The sequence below is a fragment of the Vombatus ursinus genome, unplaced genomic scaffold (assembly GCF_900497805.2).
Source record: "Vombatus ursinus unplaced genomic scaffold, bare-nosed wombat genome assembly UNPS02014863.1, whole genome shotgun sequence".
Lineage (NCBI taxonomy): Eukaryota > Metazoa > Chordata > Mammalia > Diprotodontia > Vombatidae > Vombatus > Vombatus ursinus.
In genome coordinates, this window is record NW_020954641.1 from 35,697,364 (window position 1) to 35,721,716 (window position 24,353).

The following is a 24,353-nucleotide window of genomic DNA, read 5'->3' on the forward strand; positions in this document are numbered from 1 at the left end:
GGACAATTTAGAAAAAAAAAATAAGAGCAATCCAAGAAAATTATAAAAATAAAGTCAACCAAGAGAATAAAAAACCTAAGGAAGGAAATAATCCTTCCAAACCAGAATTGGGCAAAGGTAAGCAAATGACATTCCAAGACACCAAGAAATAATACCACAAAATCAAAAGAATGAAAAAATAGAAGCGAATATGAAATATCTTGTCAGCAAAACAACTGATCTGGAGAACAGATTGAGGAGAAATAATATAAAAATAGCTGGATTACCTGAAAATTATGATTAAAAAAAAGAATCTTGATACAATATTACAAGAAATTATCAAGGAAAATTGCCCCAAAGTTCTAGAACAAGAAGGCAAAGCAGAAATAGAAAAAATCCACAGATCACCACCTGAAAGAGATCCCAGGAGGAAAACTTACAGGAATATCATAGTCAAATTTAAAAGCTCCCAGGAGAAAATATTGGAAAAGGAGAAAATATTGGAATCAACAAGAAAATATGCTATTTAAATATTGTGGAGCTACAATAAAGATTACACAAGACCTAGCAGCTACTACAATGAAGGACCATAGGTCTTGTAATACTATCTTTCATAGAGCAAAAGAGCTGGGGTTATAACCAAGGGTAACTTACCCAGCAAAGTTAAGTAAAATCCTGAATGAAAAAAATGGACATTTAACAAACTGAAGGATTTTCAGGTATTTGTGAGAAAAACAGCATAAGTTAAGGGAAAATTTGATATATAACATCCAGGAAAAATATAAGGTAAATGTTAAGGACTAATTATAAGGGACTCAAGGAGGTCAAATTGTTTGCTTCTTATATATGAAAATAATATCAGTTCTTTTATGACTGTTATTTTTATTTGGGTAGTTTGAAAGGCTTGGGCTGAGCTGAGTATGATGGGGTCATCCTAAAAAAAAATAAAACCGTGTAGGGAGATATAAAAAGAAGCAGTTATCTCATACAAACGAGGCATAAAAGGAAAAATTGATAGAAAAGAAGCTAGTAGGGAGGAGGGCAAGTAGTACTGAAACCTTACTCTCATCAGGAATGGGGGTTAAAGAGGGAACTCTCTCTGTCTCTCTCTCTATATACATATACATATACATATACATATACATATACATATACATACATATATATATATTATGAGGGTATAAAGGTCTTCTAAATTCAGAAATAAATATGAGGGCAAAAGGATAGGGTGGGGAGAGGATGATGGAGGGACTCTTGGAGGGGTAGGTAGGTTAAGTAATAGGAGGACAAGGTGGTGGGTTGAAGGATGAGGAGGAATAGGAATAGGGTGAGAAGGATAGTGAGGAAAAATAGGAAGGAAGTAAATATACAATAAGTAATTATAGCTTAGAATGTGAATGGGATGAATTTACAAATAAAATGGAAACTGATAGCAGATTAAAAATTTTAATTCAATAATGTGTTGCTTTCAGGAAATACTATAAAAATGAGAGGTATACGCAAACATAAAATAAAAGTCAAGAGTAGAATTTATTACGTAAAACAAGCAGGGTTAGTAATCATGATCTCAGACAAAATTAAAGGTAAAATAGATTTAATCAAAAGAGAAAAATGGAGAAACTACACTATATGTTAGCCATATTATTCAATATTGCTTTAAACCATTTAAAATAACTAGACAATATGAAATACCTGAGAGTATATCTGCAAAAACAGACACAGGAACTATATGAACATAAACAAAAAAAATGCTTTTTTTTTTAACAGAGTCAGATCTAAACAATTGAAGTAACGTTATTATTCGTGGGTATGAAAAGCCATATATTTTAAAAAATGACAATTTTAACTAAATAATCTATTTATGTAACGCCATCCCAATTAAATTAGTAAAAAAATGTCTTACTGAATTAGAAAAAATAATAACAAAGTTCATTAGGAAGAACAAAAGATCAGGAACTTCAATGAAAATAGGGGGAAAAAAGATGTAAAGGAAACAGATTCAGTAGCATCAGACCTCAAACTATATTATAAAATATATTGTTAAAGTGTAAAATGGATGATTTTGTTTATTTTAAATTAAAATTTTCTTATACATATAAAACCTATGTGGCCAAGAATAAAAGTAATGCAGAAAATTGCAGGGGAAAAAAAAACTTTCATAGACAAGCTCTCAGGTAGAATGTGATTGGGTTGGAATATTTCTGTGGTGTAGAAGATGATTAGCTGGTTGATTTAGAAAAATGTGGAAAGACTTGACTTATGAAGGAAGATGCTTTCCATCTTCAGAAAACAGATGACAAGTGGAAATAAGCATAGTACAGTCTTACACATATGTGTATGAGTGTATTTGTATATTTATATGTGTATGTTTATAGATATCTATGTATATTGTGTGTGTGTGTGTGTGTGTGTGTGTGTGTGCATGTGTGTACTTCCTTCTTTTGACTATGAGAGTGGAGTTCAAGTGTCAGCCACTCTCCTCATCCCTTCCTCCTTGTTCCAGGGGAAGGGTACCTGCAGCCTCGAGGCCACAAGTCCTTGGGTGTGGCTTTTTGAGTTCAAGTTTTACAGAACAAATCCTTTTAATAAGGGGATTTATTCTGTGAAGTTTGGATTCAGTCTAAGGGCCTCACTTGAGGACCTAGAGGGCCACATGTGGCCTCAAGGCTGCAGGTTCTCCACCTCTGGCTTCTACTTGTGCTCCAGTTATATGGAATATTTTTTCTCTAACTTTCTTCTTCCTTTTTCCCAATATATTCCTCTTCCCCTTTCCTTTCTTTTATTCTTTTAAGATCATCAAGGAATAACAAAACCTCTTAGAACCTCTCAAAGGTTGGCAACAGAACCTTTGTCTAATTAGATTCTATGATTCCTGATAATGATAGGGTTTAAACAGAAAACATTTACTATCTCCCCACATTAGAATATAAACAATTTAGCTTTATTTAGTACCTCATAGTTGTTGGTTCAAGTTTATTTGATCCTCTTTGTCTTTACTCCTGTGTTTGCACTTCAAAGTTTCTATGAAATTCTGATCTTTTAACTAGTAATGCTTGGAAGTTCTCTATTTAATTAAAGATCTATTTTCCTCTGCATAGGATTACACTCAGTTTGTCTGTGTAAATTATTCATGGTTGTAGGCCTATGTTCTTTATCTTCTGTAACATCATATTCAAAGCTCTCCACTCCTGTATAGTTGTGATCACTAAATCTTGTGTAATCCTCACTGTGGATCCTTGGTGCTTGAATATTTTTTTTTCCTGGCTGCTTGCAAAGTATTTTTTCTTTGACCTAGAAATTCTGGATTTTAGCTATAATGTTCCTGGGAATTTTTATTTTATGCTTTGTTTCAAGAGTCAGCTGGTGGATTCTATTTTCCTTTTCCCTTCCAGTTAAAAAAAGATCTGTATAGTTTTACATTTTCCTGAAATATCATGGTTAGGCTCTTTTTTTTCTTTTGTTTTGTTTATGGCATTTAGGTAGTTCAATGATTCTTAATTTTTTTTCTCCTTGATCTAATTTCTGGGTTAGTTGATTTTACTATCAGATACCTTACATTTTCTTTGATATTTTTAGTCTTTTGACTTAGTTTTAATATTTCCTGTTGCCTCACGGAGTTATTGGTTTCTACTTTGGTCCATTACAATTTTCAGAGAGTTTATTGCTTGGGCAAGATTTTGTACCTCTTGTGCCAAATTGTTCATTCTCTTTCCAGTTCTTTATTTCATAGCTTTCATCTCTTTTCCATTTTTTTCCTTTAGTGCTCTCATTTAATTAATAAAAAAAAATTACATTCTTTTTTTTAAATCTTGTTTCATTTATTCAAGGAATTCTATTTGGATTTGTGCCCAAGCTACATTTTTCTTTGAGTCTTTGCTTGTAGTTGCTTTGGAGTCATTCTCTTCTTCTGCATTTGTGTCTCGAGAGGCAGTGTTAGCACAGTAGCTGTTTATGGTGAGATTTTTTTTGCTCATTTCCCCAACCTACTTTATGACACTAGAATTTATGTTAGGTTTAGGCTCTGTGTACTTCTAGAGGAAATGTCTGGGATGATCCTCTTGTTGCTTTCTTGTGGTGTTTAGAATTATGTTATTCCAGGATTTTAGGGACAGCTTAGATTGAGGACCCACAAACTTTTAGTTCTCCCAAAGTGGTATTATATAGGGCAAAACCTGGTCACTGTTCACCCTCTCCCTTGACCCCCATCTGAGCTCTGAAATTTTCTGTCTTGGATTTGGATCTAAGAAACAGATTTTTGGGTTTTCCCTATTTGAAATTTTAGTAGATTGCTGCAGCTGGACTCTACTACTATCAGTCAAATGGAAAACCCTGCTAGTCTAGAACACCAGAATCTTAGGTTCTCCTTTTGTTTGTGACTCCTTCCCTGGTAATTCCTCTGCAGGCTTCAGACTGAGATAGAAGCTATAACTGAAAACCCACCCTGTTCCTAGTTGTTAGAGACAAATAGCTGCTGTTCACTTCTGAACTTGCTCCTTGCTCATTTTACAGCCTAGGGCCTATGATCATTCCTTCCCTGGAATGCCACCCCTGGGTAGAGGTCCCCTCCTGAGTTCAGCCTGGATGTATGACCCAGAATTGGGTAGTGATTGGCAGAGCTTCTAATTGGTACATGTCCATGTACCCACACAAGGTTAGAACCTCTATACTGAATCTGGGATGTCTTCTTATCCTTGTACACAGTCTCTCTCTGTGTTTTACCAGAAACTGTCCCCAGTGTCTACACATCTTTATGTCTGTCTCTCTATGCCAGGCTAGGCTGGAAAAATGATGTGTGTGTGTGTGTGTGTGTATTTTAAAAAAGTTTTTAAATAGAGACTCAGAGCAGTGCATTTTCTGGATCTGTTTGCAGGAGTCATGAGTGGGGGGATGAAAGAGGAGGAATGAGGGAGGAGCTTATTGTAATTCTTCCTGCTACTCTATTAACTTACCTCTACTTCCCCATCTTTTTAATACCAAAATTCTTATTATAATGTTACAAGGATATGAGTAATGGAATAATACAATCTCTGAAATTGAAGATCACCAAAAGGTTGGTGGAGAGGTACATGGTGAGTATGATTCAGGTGTCACACATTAAAATAAGGTATCCTTTAGGGGCAGTGGTATATGTAATATATGGTACCAGAGAAATAGTTGCCTGGAAAAAAGGATTGGTTGTGCAGTCAGGCTGAAGGATAACCAAGGGACAACCCATATGCTCTAGTGGTATCCGTTTAAAGTGAAAAGAAAAAAGAAAAGAAAGAGGATCTCTCTTTTTTTGAATTTATGGAAGGACATAGATTAGAGGCACATAGAATGGACCAGCATGGATAAATGTTGGTCTGTATTACTGGAGAGAGTACTAGCATTGATGAGATCAAATAATAATGTTAAAATAATGCATAAGTTCATCAAATAGTTTCTTACCAAAGTGTCTGGATTTTCTATATTTAATACTTAACCTGTTAGAAATGGCTTTCCATACCACTATTTATTTAAATGAATTATACCAGTACCTGCCCACAAGCAAAGAGTTGGCTAAGGATATAGATAGTTTAATTGGCATAACTGAGACCTGACAGGTAATAGCTTAAAATATTCTTAAGACTGGTAAGATTTAGTATCGTGTTTGTTATGCAAGGTACACTGAGAATTGTATTCTTGTGCTGCATTGTTACATCCAGTTGCTACAACATGTCTATTACTCTGTTAGATTGTTATTATAGAAATCTTAAGGAATAAAAATATTGCTATGAATTACCCAACCTCTAGGATTCTTTGATCAAAATTCATCTCTTTAATTGCCATACCAGCATGTGAGCCTGGAGTAGTAACAGATTCTGGCTCAGTATGTTCAGCAAGGTTAACTTCACTAATGTGCTTATGTTTTCTGCTATAGAGTCTTGTTTGGCCCATATGGAGTCCCCAGTTTTCATTCTGTGCCTTTCATATATATTTTCAATGGACCATAGAATACCAACAAATATGTAGTCACTGAGGGAAGAAATATCAGGTCCAGGAACATGATAGGCCCCTAATATCTGGTATAACCTGTCACCCAGAATAGAATGAATGAAATAGGAATGAAATATAGAACTTTCTGGTATTCCAAGCTCTTCATAGCCTGCCTATACATTTCCAGTCTTCTTACACCTTATACTCCCATCATGAACTCGTCAATCCAGTGACACTGGTATCTTTGCTGTTCCTCCAACAAAATACTCCATCTCCTAACTCGGCATTGTTGCTGGCTGTCTCTCTTTCCTGGAGTGCTCTCCCTCCTCATCTTTACCTCCTGACTTCCCTAACTTCTTTTAGGTCCCAGATAAAATCCCACTTTCTAATAAAAAGCCTTTCATAATGCTCTTTATTTCTTTTAAAAATATTTTTAAAAATTTATTTTTAATATTCTTTTCTTTTTAAGTTTTGAGATCCAAATTTTTGTCCTCTCTCTTGTACCCTCCTACACCACTGAGAAGGCAAGCAATATGATGTCCATTATACATGTGAAATCATGTAAAACATAATTCCATATTAGCCATATTTCAAAAAGCAAGGAAAATGAGGAAAGTGAGAAAATCATATTTCAATTTGTACTCAGAGTTTATCAGTTCTCTCTCTGGAGTTGAATAGTATTTTTTCACCATGAGTCTTGGAATTGTCTTAGATCATTGTATTGAGCAGAATAGCTAAGTTTTTTTTTTTCTTACAGTTAATCATCATTACATTACTGTTACTGTGTACAATGATCTCCCAGATCTCCCAGTTCTTTGCACTTTACCTCAGTTCATATAGGTCTTGTCATGTTTTTCTGAACTCTGCTTCCAAATCATTTCACACAGCGTAATCATATCCCATTACAATCATACACTACAATTTGTTCAGCCAATGGATGATCATCTCCTTGATTTCCAATTCTTTGCCATCACAAAAAGAGCTATTTGAATAGTTTTGTACACATAGATTCTTTTTCTTTTTCTTTGATCTCTTTGGGATTCAGATCTAATAATAGTAGGGTCAAAGGGTATGCACAGATCCTATATCTGATGTATTTTTAGCCTTACTGTTTTAATTCATTGAATGTCAAACACAAAGGACTCGTACATATGCTCATAAATAGTTTTCTTCCCTTTCTAGTGGGCCTCTACTTCCCAAGGATTACTCTAGGGTTGATACTGTCCTTCAAACAGAAAACACAAGGCCACTGAGGAAGCAATTTCTCTTCCCCCAGCAAGCTCCAATTTCCAACAGACCTATGTGGTTACCACCAGTTTTTTAATTACCATGGTTAAATCTTATCTCCACCCTGGTAGAAGAAAGGTTGCTAGAGAATGAAATATCTCTTCATTCTGACGAGCCCCATCTTCCCAGGGCTATAGACAATCCTCAAATCTTATTGTGATAACTTGGTTGGGATCCCCCAAAAAGGGAAATCTCCTAGGATTACTAGAAAGCTGAGTAACCCCTTTCTCCAGGGAGCCCTCTCTCCTCCTATCAGACTGGCAAAGATGAAAAAAAAATCAAATAAAATGACAAATATTGGAGGGACTTTGGGGAAACAACATACTAGTATACTGTTGGTGAAGCTATATGTAGGTCCGAGCATTCCAGAAAGCATTTTCAAATTACAGATAGAAAGTTACTAAACCATACATGCCCTTCAAACCAGTTATACCTCTGCTAAACTTATACTTCGAAGAGATCAAAAGAGGAAAAAATCATGTAAGTACAACCTATACAGTTCTCCAGACATATAGCTCTCTGGAACGGATCTCCACTCCCAGTCTCCCTCCTCACCTTTGCCCAAAGAAAAGTATCCATGGTTGCTAAAAAAAAAAAAATCGACTCTTTTCCCTTGACCCACACAACCCACATAACCCACATAGTGCTAGTAAAGGACAACATCTGCATTGGCTCCACTTCATCATGACTGTGTCCTTTGTAGCAGCTCAACTCTAGCTCTCATTTGGTCTAAGGACTTCTTTCAGTTCAGGTTTAGTCCAAGAACTTTTCCATTGTTCTGCCACTGGAGCTCCAAAGCTACTGGCTCGTATTCCCACAGTTGCCCAGGAACCCTCACTGTTCCACTGTTGCCTCCATTTGCTGCCATTTCTGGGACCATGTGGCCCCCAAATGGATCTCATAGAAGCACAAGTTTTCTTTCCAGGGAACCAAGTCCAAGTTTCAGTGGGTTAATTCCTCCTCTTGGTGCTTTTTAGCTCTACTTAGCAAGGGATCAACTGTCTGGTGATCCTGAGTGGTTTTTCTATGAGTATGTATGTTGAGGGGTTCTTAAAAGTTGGGAAGATGGTATCAGTTTTTGGAAAAGAGAAGGGAAAGAAGTCACTTTCTATGAAATGCAAGTATATTTCTCTTCTTGGTCAGGGGAGGGATGGGAAAGGGTAAAAGGGGTAATACTTTATATTGAGAAAACTCCTTGAATCCCTGAAAAACGTGAGGCTAACTGGTGAAGAGGGTGAACCTTCCATATACTTCAAATGTTTTACCCTACTAAGAGGGGCATCAACTCAACCAGGCGAGTCAGAATGTCTTTGAGAAGAATGGTCTCTCATGAGAGAAAAAGGTTGACCTAGTGACCTTGAGTTCTTTCCCCTTTGGGGAGGACCCACTCAAGGTAGCAAGAGGCCAACCACAGAAGGGAGAATTGTCTTTACTATTTATGGTCTTAGTTTTAAGTCCTTTATGTTATATTTAAGTTGGGTAAAATGAAAGCTATCCTGTATTCAATATCTTGCTAACCTGCATGCTTTCAAGAGAACTGAGAATATTTCACCCTTTTGTGTGAGACCTAGATATAATAAATTCTTAAGGGTCCCAGGAGAAATCCTACATGGGGAAAAAGTGAGCTAAAGTCTGATATAACCAGAGGAAACTCTTGGTGGGAGCATAAGCCAAAAAAAATATATTTTTATTAAAAAGCACCCAAGAATAAATTAATTCCTTGTAGCCAGTGAGGTAGTCAGTCAATAAACATTTATGAAGCCCCTATTATGTGCAAGACATTGTATTAAACATTGGGGATAAGGTCTATATAACTCCAAAAGTTCAATTCTGAGTCCCAGGTGATACCAGCATCATTTTTTTCTTACATTACTTGTTTTTATTCTTCCTTGTCTGTATAATTTAAATCTGAAAATTGAAATGTACCAAAGCAAATCCATAAGCTTTTTAGTAGCAAAGCAAGCTATGATCTGTGTTTTCCTTGATCCTCAATTTTGAAATTATCTCTTAAAGACTTAGAATGCTATTTGACCTGCATACAGTCTAATTTTTTTCTTTTCTTACTATTATTATAGGAGATAGATTGCTCCAATGGTTCAGTTATGCAGAGAGGTATTTGCTCAGTCTCTCTGGGCATGTATTAGGCAACTTGGGCAAAGTATCAAGATGATCATCTTGGTCTTGTGGCAGGGACCCTGGGCTGTGATTCAGGAAATAGTGGTTCTAGTCTTAGTTCATCACTAATTAGCTAGATGAACTTAGACAAGTCATAACTTCCTCATCTGTGAAATGAAAATAATATCTATCCTATTCATCCCACAGTGTAGAAATGTTTTCACTATTAAAGCTTGTTTAGTAAAAGTGAAGAATTAGCTAATCTAAGTAAGTTGGCTTCTTTTTGGGTAGTCAATTCAGGTAGTTCAGATTGGGAAAAGAAGGAAAAACCTTCCACTACTTTTCATGGTGCATTTATATAGTTACGTGTGTACGTCTTTGTATACATCTATGTACACTTATATGTGTGTATATATATGTATATATATATTATATGCATGTATTTATCCTAGAGAAAGGATTTTGATTCAACTTGGTTCAATTATATATGGGAAATTATTTAACATTTTTTCATTTATCTCAAGCTACTTATTGCCACAAAAAACTTTTTTGTTCCCATATTTTTCCAGTGATGGTACATGGCTAAGAATCATAGAAGATCATGATCTTAGAAGAACTGGGTAATCTAAGGAGTAATAGAAAAACACATAGAACATTTAAGTAGGCTACAGCATATTATAAATGACGGCTTGTGTTCAAGAAGTAGTGTAAAAGATGAAATCAAGGATGTATAGATATATGGATAGCAAGATAGGTAGTTAGATAGTTAAATAGATAGTTAGATAGTAAATAGAGAGCAACCTTGGCTGGTGTATCATTTTGCAATCAGAAAAGGAGGTGAGGCATTGATGAAGGAAGACTGATGCACCATCTAAGTTGCTCTATGTCCATGTGTGAAGCACAGAGCACGGTGATATACAATCAAGTTTTTCTAGGCTTTCTTTGAGCTGTAGCTGGTTCACTCACTCCACCTGCTCACCCCCCTCTGGCAGGTTGAGATGATTCCTCAAGGGGGTAGTGATGTAGCTACAACCCATTCTCAATGTGAGGTTGTATTTGTACTCAGGTCTTCCTGACTTCATACCCAGCACTGTATCTACTGTGCTATCTAGCTGACCCCCTACTCAGAACTGTAATTCTTTAGCTCTCATTGGTGCACTTCCCATTTAAACAAACAAGTGAATTTACTCTTAAACATGAAACATTTACTAACTGAATGCAAACTAATAATAATCCTAACAACACATAACACAATATACAACATAACAAACCATAACAAAACATGATGTAACATAACATAGCATAACATCAATCTACCTATAAACTTGGGTTACAATTTCTTGCCAATGAAGAGCGTCAGGGAGGAATGGGCACACACTTATAGAAATAGCATGAGTCACATGAACAGAGAAACCTATGCGCCCATGGAAACTCACGACTTGGGCAACAGGACTTGATGTTCCAGGTTTTTTTTTTTTAAAGGAATAGTCTGCACCATGAGTCACTTGCTGTGTGGCACCGTTCCTCTTCTAATCCTCTCTACTCTTCCGAATGACAAAGCTACTTTTTTGTTATCCTAGGTGGTTGACATAGTGTTAAACTCTTTTTTTTTTTAAATCAAACTGTACTTGTAAGCATAATTTCAGCAGCATTTCCTAATACTATTCCCTTGGTCAGGTAATTAGGCAGTGTTCCACTCTTACAGTCAAAAGCAACTCTCTTAAGGCTTTCTCTTGGTATTACTAGTCCTGATCAAGAACTCAATATGTCTGTTTTTAAGATCCAAGCAGGGGAAATCCTTGATTGTTGTGGAAACCCACAATTAAGATTGATGTTTATGATACAAAATTTCTCTTTTGAGCTGCTGTGACTAGAGGTACTTATAATGATATCTACAAAGTCCTAGTGCTCCAAGACAATAAGACCTACTACATGGGAAAAGGTGTCTCAAAAGTGGTTGATCATGTCAATAAATCTATTGCTCCAGCTCTGATTCCAAGAAACTTAGTATTGTGGAGCAGAAAATTGACAAACTCCTGCTAAAGATGGATGGTGCTGAGAATAACAACAGCAACAACTAGAATTTATACAGTGCTTGAAGTTTGCAAAGTGCTTAAAATGTTACCTTATTTCACCTTCAATAAGAGAGTTAGGTACTTTTGTTATCCCCATTTTATAGAGGAAGAAATTGAGGCACAGAGAAATTAAATGATGTTTCCAGGGTCACATAGGAAGTAAGCATCTGAGGCAGTATTTTAATTCTTGTTTTCCCACTCCATGACTAGCCATTCTACTATTCAACTGCCTAAATTGAAATTTGGAGCAAATGCCAAATTGAGAGTATCTCTGGCTTATGTTCAAGGTTGAAGATGCTTAGAAGGGTGTGCCGCTCTACTACTACATTGATGACCTTGGAGGCAATAATGAAATCTTACTGTCAGTTCCATCCTTCACTGTGATTAATGGTGGCTCCCATGTTGGTAATGACTAGATTCATAATCCTCTCTGTTGGTTCAGTAAACATTAAAGAGGTCTAAACACTGGAATTCAGGTCTATCACAACCTGAAGAGTGTTAACTAGCAGAAATAGGCTCAGGATGCTGGAAATGTAGACATGGATGGTTTTGCTTCTAACATTCTAGAGAATAAAGAAGGTCTGGAGCTGTTTAAAGGGTTTTTGGTAAGGCTGGATATATTGATACAGTCATAATTAACATGGACATGACTGCCTCGAAGTTAACAAATGTTAAGTAAAATGGGCACCTTCACATGTGCAGTAGAGGAGAAAAATGAATTATACATGAAATTTCAAGTTTCTATTATGTAGATCTTACTTTTCTTTTTAAGTACATAAAAATACAACATGTAACTTTCATAGTTGTCCTAACTGTCATTTCTTCTGGTCTTCATTCTATTCTTTTCTATGCATTTCATACATACTTATATGTATGAACCTTCTTTTCTTTTTTGGAGTGGGCTGGGGTGGGATGAGGTGGAAGCTTCCAAATCTATTTCTAGCACTTGTGTCTCTCCTTTCCCCCTCCTACTTTGAGAAAATAGAAAAATAAAAGCTTTGTAACAAACAGGTACAGTCAAGCAAAACACATTCCCACATTAGATGTATCTGAAAAACATATCTCTTTCTACAATTTGAGTCCATCATTCCTCTCTTGAGAGGTGGATAGTGTGCTTGCTTCATTAGTCCTTTGGAATTATAGTTGGTCATTTCATTGATCAGAATTCTTAAGTCTTTTAAAGGTTTCTTTTAAATTTTTTTATACATTGTCTTACTAGTTCTGCTCATTTCACTGCATCAGTTAATATAAATCTTTCTAGGTTCCTCTGAAACCATTCCTTTAATAATTTATTATAGTACAATAATATTTCCTTACATTTATAAACCACATTTGTTCACTTATCCCTTAATTGATGAGTACCCTTTTAGTTTCTAATTCTTTGTTATAACAAAGGGAACTGCTACAGATATTTTATACATATAGGCTACTTTTCTTTTCCTCTTTTTAAAATCTTTTTGGGGTGTAAGCCTTGTCATGGTATTGCTAGGCTAAGAGGCTTGTACAGTTTAGTGACTTTTTGAGCATAGTTCCAAATTGTTTTCCAGAATGACTGAACTATTTCACAGCTTCACACCTTCCACTATGTAATACAGTGACTTCCAGGGGAATTTTGAGTCATAGAGAATGAAGCTGTCATAGAAGGCTATCCTTGAGAATTCACAACAGAGCCAAGTAATTGACAAGAGATAATAATAGCTGACTTGGGACCATAAATACTTAACTATGTCACTCACTGACTCTTCTACCAAAGGACATTTCTGTGAGGCAAATTGATATACTTCTTGGCAAGTGAAAGAAGAGATCCTGGAAGAATAACCCTTAAGCTGTTTGTAACTAGCCATCCCAGAGCCCAGGGCCTGCATGTGGGTGTGCAAGTACCAATGAACCTGTTATATCTGCAGGAATTTGGCTCTTTCAGGTATAAACCAAATCTAGCTGGGAGAATGTGAAAGAGTCATGCCAGTGTGCCAGAATTATCTTTGGCCAATTTTGTTTTCCTGTGGATGTGAAAGCTTGAGAAATCTCACACTCAAGAGTAACAGCAGTCTTGGGTAGAGTATTTTCTTTTTATTGAAATAAATCCATATTGATATCATTTGCTTTTCATTGATTAAGTTCTATCTGTTCATCCTTTTTTATCTCCTAAAGAGTCTTCTTTTTTTAATAAGGAATTTATTAAAAAGAAAACAAAAAAGCAGAGAAAAATAAATCTGTAACAACAATCAACATATTAAAAAATGGGATAATACATGCAATATTCCATATTCATGGTTTCTCTAATTCTGGAAAGTAGTAGAGGGAGGAGTCTTCTCTTATCTCTTCTCTGGGCCAAAATAGTTCTTTGTAATTTTATGACATTCATTTTCTGTTGTTTTGTGTTTGTGCTTTCCATTTACATTGTTGCAACCATTGTTTATATTGTTTGTTTGGCTCTACTTATTGTACCTTGTTCATGTAAGTCTTTCCATGCTTATATATTTATCATATTTGTTGTTTCTTACAGCATAGTAATATTCCATTATATTTATATGTCACAATTTATTTTAGCCATTTCTTCAGTTGACAGGAGTTTACTTTGCTACCACAAAAAGTGCTGCTATAAATACTTTGGTTTATATGTATCCTTTCTTGTTGTCAATGATTTCCTTGGCATATATGCCTAGAGGTGGAATCTCTGGGTCAAAGAGAATGGACATTTTAGCCAATTTGTTTTTGTAAATGAGTACTCACGTCTCTCATTTCCAGGATGAGGCTAGCTTTATCTCTCTTTCATTATTCTAGGGGTACCCCTGAAGGGTTTCTATAATGTTACCATCTCATGTCCCCTTTTTAGAATGGACCTCTCTACTTTTAGCCACCAGAACTTTAGTTCCATTTAGCCAATTAATACTAATTAACTGTTATAAAGTGATATTTACTTCAAAGATATATAAAGAATAGATGTGTCATCATTCTCTCCAAACATGAGGTGGGGGAAAACACCCTCCCCAACACTATCTTTGTCTCTGGGGATAGTAGGCTCAGACTTAATGAAGTTTTTACATTACATTGATCCCACCATGTTGTATCTAAATGGTTATTGCTCCTGGATGAGCTTTTTTCTCAGCTAAAGCATGACTGGGTTCTCAAAATCAGTCCTTGCTCCTTGGGGCTTCAATGCTGGGGTGGCTGCACAACTTATTATGGATTTAACTCCCAGACCTCTTGGTGGCTTGTTCTCATTACCTTTTTGGGACTCACAAGGAGAAACTCATAGGAGAATCTGATTTGATTGCTAGGGAATCAAGAAAATAAAAAAAGACATTTGGCAACCAGGCAAGAATTGTACAAGAAACAGATGATTAGATTGTTTTTAAAGCTTGTATGATGGACCTTTTAAACAATAATTTAATAAGATCCTAATAAAATAGTTATAAAAACATGTATTTACAAAATGCTGAAGAAGAACCAACTGCTACTATTTATGTCTCTGTAGATATTACAATGATGTGGTTCAGTTCTGTTAAAAACATGTTTTTAGTATATGCTAAAAAATTAGACCTGAATTTTATGAGTACTTATGTGTCTATATACGTGCATATGCTTTGTTAGCAGATTTTTACTGAAAATTCCTGAGTGGAAGGAAGCTGGTGTAATTCAGCACAGGCCCAGAGATACTCCTAACAATTGCTGATTCATGAAATGGCATGTCCATCAGAGATACACAGAAGAGAAATTACATACAGGATCACTCAGAATCTCTGAGTTTGAAGGGACCTCCAAGGCCATCTAGTCCAACCTACACTAAATAGGAATCTCTTTTATGACATATCTAGCAAATACTTATCTATCCTTTGCTAGAAAACAGCCATCTTAGGGAGCACCTGCTTCCCTCTTCCCATCAGCTGCCCATTCCACTTTTGCGTAATTGCTTTGAAGTTTTTCCTTAAGTCAAGCTGGAATCTGACTGTTGCTTCCTCCTTTTTATTGCTTAGGTTTGTGTCTGAATAAGGCAATTTTAATTTTCCTTCTACCTTCTAGTCTTCCAAATACTTGAAGAAAGCTATAATATCATGCTTCTGCTAATTCTTCCCTTCTCCAGGTTAAACATCCCCAGGTGTTTACATTAATCCTCATATGTCATGATATCTAATTTTCTCAATATCCTAACTCCTTTGGACATCCCTAGCTTATTTATGTTCTTCCCTAAATGTGGCACCTGGAATTGAACACAATATACCATATGGGATCTGACCAGGGTAGAGTAAATTTGGATTGTTACCACTTAGTCCTGGACACTGTGTCTCAAATGCAGCCTAGAATCAGATAAGCTTTTTGCCTACTATTGACTCATGTTGGACTTTCAGTACTGTAAAATCCCTAGATTTCCTTCCCCCTTCAGCATCTTCAAAACAAATATTTTTATCAATCTCTTTTTGACATTATATCACAATCGTTTCTGTAGGGGGTGGGAATGATACCTCCATTCCTTCTCCTCTCCAGACTAAACCAGCCTTTTTTAAGGAGGAAAGTCAATTAAACAAAACACCCAATATAGTGATTATATCTGATAGAAAATCCATCATTCTGCCTTAGTAGTCTTCTCATTTCTATACCATGAAATGATTGTTTCCAAGTCTCCACTCCTCCGAACAGAATTTGTTATTTGATACCTGTCTCACTCCCTCCTACATCTTTGACAGTGCTTTGTAATGCTTCTTGAGTATTCTTTTTTATAAACATTTTTTATTTTAAATTTAAATACTAAAACTTAAATACACAATAAGAAAAGAAAAAGAAACATGTGATAAACCTAAATATTAAAACAAATACAAAATAAGAAAAGGGAAAGAAAGCATTGTCATATACACAGCAGAACATGAGAGGATTCAAAATACACAACAATAAATTTCCATTTCAAGAAAGCTTCTGTAATAAGTACTACACATTGTGTTCAAAGCTGTCCCTCTTTTCTTTATTTCCTTGTAAGTTTTCTTTTGTTCTTTTCTCTTGTGTACTTTTTACTTTGTTCTCCCCCCTCCCAGAAGGCTACAATTAAGCATGGGAAAAAATACACACACACACACACACACACACACACACACACATATATATATATATATATATATATACATACACATATACAAACATACATATATACACTCAAAGATATATACATACATATACACATAAAACATACACTTACACATATATATATACTTCGATATCTGTAATCATACTCTTATATAGACATATACATTCATATGTATCTATGTAAGACTGTACTAAACTTATTTATTCTCTGTTTCTCCGAGGGTGGATAACCTCTTCCTTTATAAGTTCAAGTCTTTCTGTATATTTGTAAGCCCACCAATTCATCATTTCTTACACTACAGCAATATTCCAACCTTATACTGTCTAGTTATTTTAAGTAGTCTAAAACAATATTGATTAATATGACTGACATATAGTGTAGTTTCCTTATTTTTCTCTTTTGATTAAATCTATTTTAGCTTTAACTTTGTCTGAGATCATGATTACTATGCCTGCTTTTTTTCCCCTAATAAATTCTACTCCTGATCTTTATTTTCTTTGTACATATCTCTTATTTCCTCTCCTTCCTGATTCCTTTACTTTACTTCTACCCACTACCTTGTTCTCCTATTACTTAACCTCACCCCTCAAGGATCCCTCCCCTATCCTCCCATTCCCATTAATCTAAACAGCCTTTTCTACTACCCTCTCTTATCCCAATTCCCTCATCTTCCCCTCTAAAAATCTCTCCCTTATCCTCTTCCCCCCATGTCCTTAGCCTTTTATTTCTTTCTGAATTTAGATGACTTTTAAACCCTTCTAAATATATATGTCTAAATATATACAGTCTGTCCTTATCAAGTCCCTTGTAATTAGTCTTTGATATGTACTTTATATTTCTTTTGGATCTTCTATGTCAAATCTTCTATTAAGTTCAAGTGTTTTTTTTTTAACAAAATCTTGAAAATCTGACAGTTCATCAAATGTCCATTTCTTTTCATTCAGGATTATGCTTAACTTTGCTGGGTATGATATTTTCAGCCACAACCCCAGTTCCTTTTATCTTCCTTATGTAATGTTCCAAGACCTGTGGTCTTTTAGTATCACCACTACTAGGTCTTGTGTGGTTCTAATTGTGGCATCATCATATTTAAATTGTTTTTTTTTCTTGTTGCTTATAATATTTTCTTTTTAAGCTGGGGATTTTGGAATTTGACTATGACAGTGGATTTTTTTCTATTTCTACTTTCCCCTCTTGTTCTAGAACTTCAGGATACGTTTCCTTAATTATTCCTTGTATTATTCCTTAATTGTTGCTTGTATTATTGTACTGAGTATTCACTTTCTGCTAATGGGATCCAACTTCCACTCCTCCCTCTGTGATTGGTGTTCAAGTGTCCTATTATTATTATTAGTCCATTACCCCAAATGTTAGAAGAGAAATTGCAAACATCTTATATGTTTGTTCTTTTGAGTCCTGGCCAGTTTTCCCCTGGATCCACCTGCCCAATCCTCTCTTCTTCCCTTCTTAGAGGAATTCCTCAGTATTAACCCAGTCTGAGCAATGTTGATTTACAAAGGAGAGAATGTTTCTCTCCCCCTCCATATTAATTGCCTCCTACTCCCTTTTTCATTTCCCTTTTTGCTACTTTGCTTCTTTAGCCCATTGATGTTCTTTTCTTTCCCATTGTTTCTCAAAGAAAAAAGACTTTCTGACTCAGATTCTTAAAATCTAGCCACCCCTCAGATTTCTTAAGAACCTAGCCAATAGCTCACAAATGTTCAGATTCCTTAAGAATCTGGCCAATATGAAGGATCTTTAATAAATCTTGTCTTTGGCTGAAAGAAGGCTTGGGTCAAATTCATTCAGGCAGGAGCCTTTTCTGGTACTGGGTATAGGATTCTGTTGCATTGCCTATACTTGTTTCCAGGTCACAGTCCCAGAGTGAGGAGTAGGACTAGCACGCTAAAGCTTTCAGCTACTGGGAAGTGGGAACCCTCGTCAGAGTTCCAGGGTAGAAAACAGTACTTGTGATCTCTCACAGAACAGAGTATGGGCTAGGAGAGCCGTGAACATACCTCTCCTTAGATCATACCAACTTGGAAGGACTAAAACTTACATATTCCCAGAACTAGCTCTGAAAACCACAGAACAAAATATCTGAAGCTTTGGACAGTGCCCCCTTCACCCCAGGAGCACAGCCCAACTTTGATATAAAGTTAAAAGTCAAGGAATAGACTGGAAAAATGAACAGACAACAAAAAAAGAGCCTGATTATAGAAAGTTACTATGGTGAAAGGAAGAACAAAACACAAACTCAGAAGAGAACAACAATGTCAAAATGGCTACATGAAGAACCTCAAAGAAAACTGTGAATTGGTCTCAGACTCCTAAAAAACTCATGGAAGAGCTCAAAAAAGACAAAAAAAAAAAAAAACAAATGAGAGGTAGAAAAAAATTGGGAAAAGAAATGAGAGTGGTGCAAGAAGAAAATAACACCTAAAAACCAGAATAGGTCAAATGGCAAAAGAAGCATAAAAATCCACTGAAGACAAGGATTCTTTAAAAAGCAGTATGATACCATGATATTAATTTTTTTAATTATATTTTCAAGATTTATATTTTTTCTTCTTCCCTCCTTCCTTCTTCCCTTTCTTTCTTTCTTTCTTTTTTTTTTGGTATGGTCTTTCAATTTTGCTTTTGATTTTGATCAATTAATTTTCCTTCTAAATTTTCAGATTTAAATTTATTCTCTTTTTCAGTGAATATCTTTTTCTTTTGGAGTGTTTCTGTCTTTCGTTTCAAAGATTCTTTATTCTACCAGTTCTTAAATTTTTTTTGTGTGTCAAGGACCTCTTTGGAATCTGATGAAGTGTGTGGTCCCCTTCTCAGAATAATGGTTTTAAATACATAAAATAAAATAAGGAAACCAATTTTATAGAAATGCAGTTATTAAAATATTAAGTTAAAAAAACAAGTTCAAGGACCTGATGTTAAGAATTCCTGCTTTAATCATGCATTTGTATGTGTATGTGTATGTGTATGTGTATGTGTATGTGTATGTATATGTGTGTATATGTGTACGTGTGTGTGTGTTTGTGTGTGTGTTTATTTATCATATCTGTAGTTGAATTGGTACAGGATAGTCCTGGTGAGGAAACACTTTCTACCAATGAAAAGCCACACCTAGTTTGCAATTTATGGGTTGAAATTGTTGCCTGGGGATAATGATTGGCTAAGTGATTTGTTCAGGGTCACCAATTAGTGTAGGGAGTTTTCGCAATAGGGAGTTCCATATACTGGTGAAATAACAGGCTTAGTTCTTGTATCACTATAGAGAGAAACAGAGATATCTGTCTTCCAAGTTTACTTACTTTGGAACCTTAAGAATTTTTATTTTCATTGGAGTGGACATGCCTCACATTAATATTGATTCAAATCCCCACTGGGTTAGTAGGTTATTTTCATTAGTTGTTTTGGCAAAACAAAAACAAAAACATATATATATATATATATATATATGTATATTTTATATATCTCAACACTGTTTTACCCTCTGGTGATGAGTATCAGCACATTTAATAATGCTGGTCTTTGATGCTCAGTCTGTATGGTCAAAGTTAGGCTTTACAGTTCAAGAGAACCTATCAGAGCTTACGTTCCAATGCATAGCTTTTTGAGAACTAAGGACTGCACACCATGACAAGAACTTTAGTGAAAGCCTTTGAGTTTGTGCAGAAAAATTGTGCATATAAAGAGACCTGATATAGTGGGAAGTAGTTGGGAACATGGAGTCAAGAAACCTGGGCGTAAACTGACTCCAGCACATTATAGCTGTGTGATCACTGGCAAATAATTTTACTTCTCTCAGCTTTAGTTTCCTCAGCCATGAAGGAGAAAAATAATAATTTTGTGCTATCTCCTTTACAAGTATTTTTGTGTTTGTGAGGAAACCACTTTGTAAAGCCAAAAGTCTGACATAAACATGAGCTGCTATTATTCTTCACAAATATCATTATATTATTCTATGTAAAATAGTATATTTATATTATTCTGTGTCTATTTCATGTATGTATTCAACATCTGTCTCTATCACAGGCTTTGGAATTAACAAATTCTGTGGCTTTGGGCAATTCATTTAACCTCTGTGGCCTTTAATTTAAACAGCTCAAGAGGAGAAGATGTAGAATTGTTCTTTGGTGGCTAATCTGAATTGACACACTACCCAATTGTTCCCCATTTTTTCAACTCTCCTCTTTACCTTTATTGCCTCATGTTACCCTTTCTTCCTAACAGTCAATGGAGTAGCTCACCAGGAATTCATGATCTTGTTATACTTCTTACAGAACAGAGTTGTAGGTTCTACCATTTCCTTGGAATAAATGGTCACCCTCATCGTACAGTATGATTGTATGAATTTCCTTACTTGATCTCTCTCATTATTACTATTATTATTATTATAGCTTTTTCTAGTCATAGAATTAGACCAAGTATTCTATTTCGATATTTTCTCTATATATACCTTTTATTTTTACTGGTAATTCCAAGGGATAATTAAGGTAATTCAGCAAAGATTTATGAAGGAAAAAGGACACTCAGTTGGGCTCTAGAGACCTGGCTTCTATGTCACCAGTAAATTGACAGATTGGTGACTCTACCACTTTAATCCTCCCACATGGTGCCCTCTGGCTCCTGAATTCTCATCTCCCCTTCTTTACCAGCCTCTTTGTGAAGAGGCAGAAGAACCAGTAAGCACTCAGACATTTATAAGGATTTGATTCTGAGGGTGTGATACTCTACTGTTGCATTGACTCTTTATTAATGCCACTTCCCCTCTCCCATCCTTCGAGAAGCAGCAGATTCTTATACTGCCCATTCACATGAAGGAAAAAAGAACAAAGGAGGAATCAGGCTAGTAGAAAATGTCTGGTCTCCTGACTGGGGACTGATCTTAGGGTAACCACCCTCTAAAACTACAGTGGCTCTGCCACAATGCTCCTTCAGCTTCTTCCCAGTCCACAAGAAATGGCAGATACTGAATCTATCCAGCCATGGAGCCAAAGCAGAATAGCAGAGGGAAGAATCAGGCAGGATGCCAGCAAGGATGGCTGGGTACTGGGGCTAACAGAAAGGGAATTGAAAACCAACTAGTTTTGTCCCTTAAGATGGTACTCAAGAGAAGGTCATAGGCCAATTAACCCTATATACCTTCCCCCCAAATTGATAAAACAGCCTTTAAGCATAGTCTTGAGAGTCTATCTACTAAGAAAAAGGAGGGGCACAAGTTTAAAAAAAACAAAACTTGACAGGGGGCAGCTAGATGGCACAAAGGATAGAGCACCAGCCCTGGAGTCAGGAGGACCTGAGTTCAAATCCGGTCTCAGACACTTGACACTAGCTGTGTGACCCTGGCCAAGTCGCTTAACCCTGATTGCCTCACTAAACAAAACAAAACAAACAAAAAAAACCAAACAAAATGATAGCATTGAAAAAATAGGCATCTGATCTCTAAAGTCTTTTGTAGCTTCAATACTCTATGATGTTGAGCTATTATACCCAATATTTTGTCAGTAAATGCCCTGGAGAGTAGAGAAATGGAAAAAGACATCATCCCTATTCCTTATGATAAGGAAGTTCTCCCAATATCAGAAACAAATATAATTGGATGAATGGAGATGACATTAAAGGAAAGGCTTTACCATCTTCTTTGCCATTGCACCCTAAGGGCACTGGGCCTTTCATTTGACTTGCAGCTCTGAACTCCTAAATATATTATTTCTCCTATTAGATTGTGAATTTCTTGAGAGCAGGAACTATCCTACTTTTTAATTTTTACCCCCAGCATGTGGCACAGTGCTTTGCTCATAGTAAATATTAGATAAATATTTTTTCACTTATTCATTCATTCATTTTCATTTATTCACCTTACAAAATCTTTAGGAAGACAATACATACCTGAGCAAATGCTCAGATGTCAAAGCAAATTAGTACATGTTTATATAAAAAAAGTTGACACATAGGGAACAAATGTTATACTATAGGAATTCAGTGAGAGGGGAGATCATTGGGATGGAGTGTCCAGGAAAAAACATCATGGAGGAGGAGGAACATGAGCTGCATGATGGAGAATGGATATGACTTGTATAGATAACAAGGGATAGGGAAGAGTTTGGGTACTGGTAAGTTGGAGGAAAAGTTTGAAAAAAGACATGGAAACTGGACAAGCATAGTAGCTCAGAAGCATTCATATGCCATCCTGTTTTGTGTTTCTTCAATATGGCATGCCAAAAGTGTCTCCTGCATTCCCTTTTCAAAATTGAATGTGAAAAATGGTTAATAGATGATAGCAGATAAAACTGAGAAACTTGGGCTCTCCCAAGCAAAATCATTTGCTGTTTGGAATAGCAATTAGGGGAACAATGTTTTCCTTGACTACCTCTTGGGTTACTGACTCTCTATTTACCTTGTAGCAAACACAGGTGAGGTACCTAGCTTTGCTTTTTGTTTTAGGTTAATGTAAAATCATAGGAGGATTGCTATAGGATGACCTTACAGCTACTCAAGCTGGTTAAGCACTCTGCCTATGCTGGCAGAAGAATTAATGTGTCTTTTCATAAGGGGCTTTCATCCTAAATGGTGGGGGTGTGACTTACACATTGGATGGAATTAACCCCTTCAGCATCTATTGAAGCATGGGATCACCATAAAAATGCTAATTTTGTACCAAGTGGTATGGAACTATTTTAACTTCCCCTCTCTCATCATTCAATTAAAATCAATAATCATTTCTTAATCATCAATATATGACAGGCTCTGTGCTAGAGACTGGAGATACCCCAAGACAAAAAGAAAGGTTCTCTGACTTTGAGGACCTTATATGCTATTGGGAGAGGGAGGAGGAAGAAAGATGATAACATAAATACAGATAAGTAAGCGCAAAATATATACAAAGTAAATTATATCAGCATGTATATATATATCCACACACACACACACATCCACACACACATATATGTAACAGGGAAGGCTTTTTAAAAATTCTAAACTTTACAGACATCCAAAAGGCATTTCATATATAAAATAAAGCACAGAAAGAAGAGAGCATATGAAACTATGAGTTTCTAATCTATATTGTTTACTTTTCAAAATATATGCATATAGGATATGAATTCAACTTATTACTTTCAAAACTGTACTGTTTGTCTGTGCTTCCTTTCAGACTTCCTCCTGTTATTCTCTCTATATTAATATATATGTATATATATGTGTATATTTCAATGGCTTCTTTTTTTTTCCTTTTCTTCTTCTTTGGCATCATTTTTGCCATCTGCTTCTCTCCATTGCCCCCAAATTAAAAACGGGAAAAATAAAATCCTTGTAACAAATATGCATAGTTAAATGAATCCTCATGGTAGCCATGTCCAAAATTTTATATCTCTGTCTGCACCTTAAGTTCGTCACATCTCTGTCAGAAGGTGGGAAATATGTTCTCTAATACATCCTCTGGAGACATAGTTGGTCATTGTTTTGGTCAGAATTCTTAGTCTTTCAAAGTCTTTTTTTTTTAATTAACAAAATTATTGTCATGGTAGCAATTGTTCTCCTACTTCCACTCATTTTACTTTGTGTCAGTTTGTACCTCCCAGGATTCTCTGAAATTATATTCTACTATTTTGTGCATAATAGGTGTTTAATAAGTGCTTATTGTATTCAACTGAATCCATGAACATTTTGATCTCTATATTATCCTGTGAACTCCAATCCCCTATGGGATATGGTAGAGGGAAGTCATGACTAGAATATGGGTTGGAGAGATAACCCAACCCAACCCAACCCAACCCAACCCCTGTTATTTGTTCTGTGAAGACATAACAAATATCAGAGTGATTATAATTCTTGGGAGATAGTCTTCTGTTTTGATAACC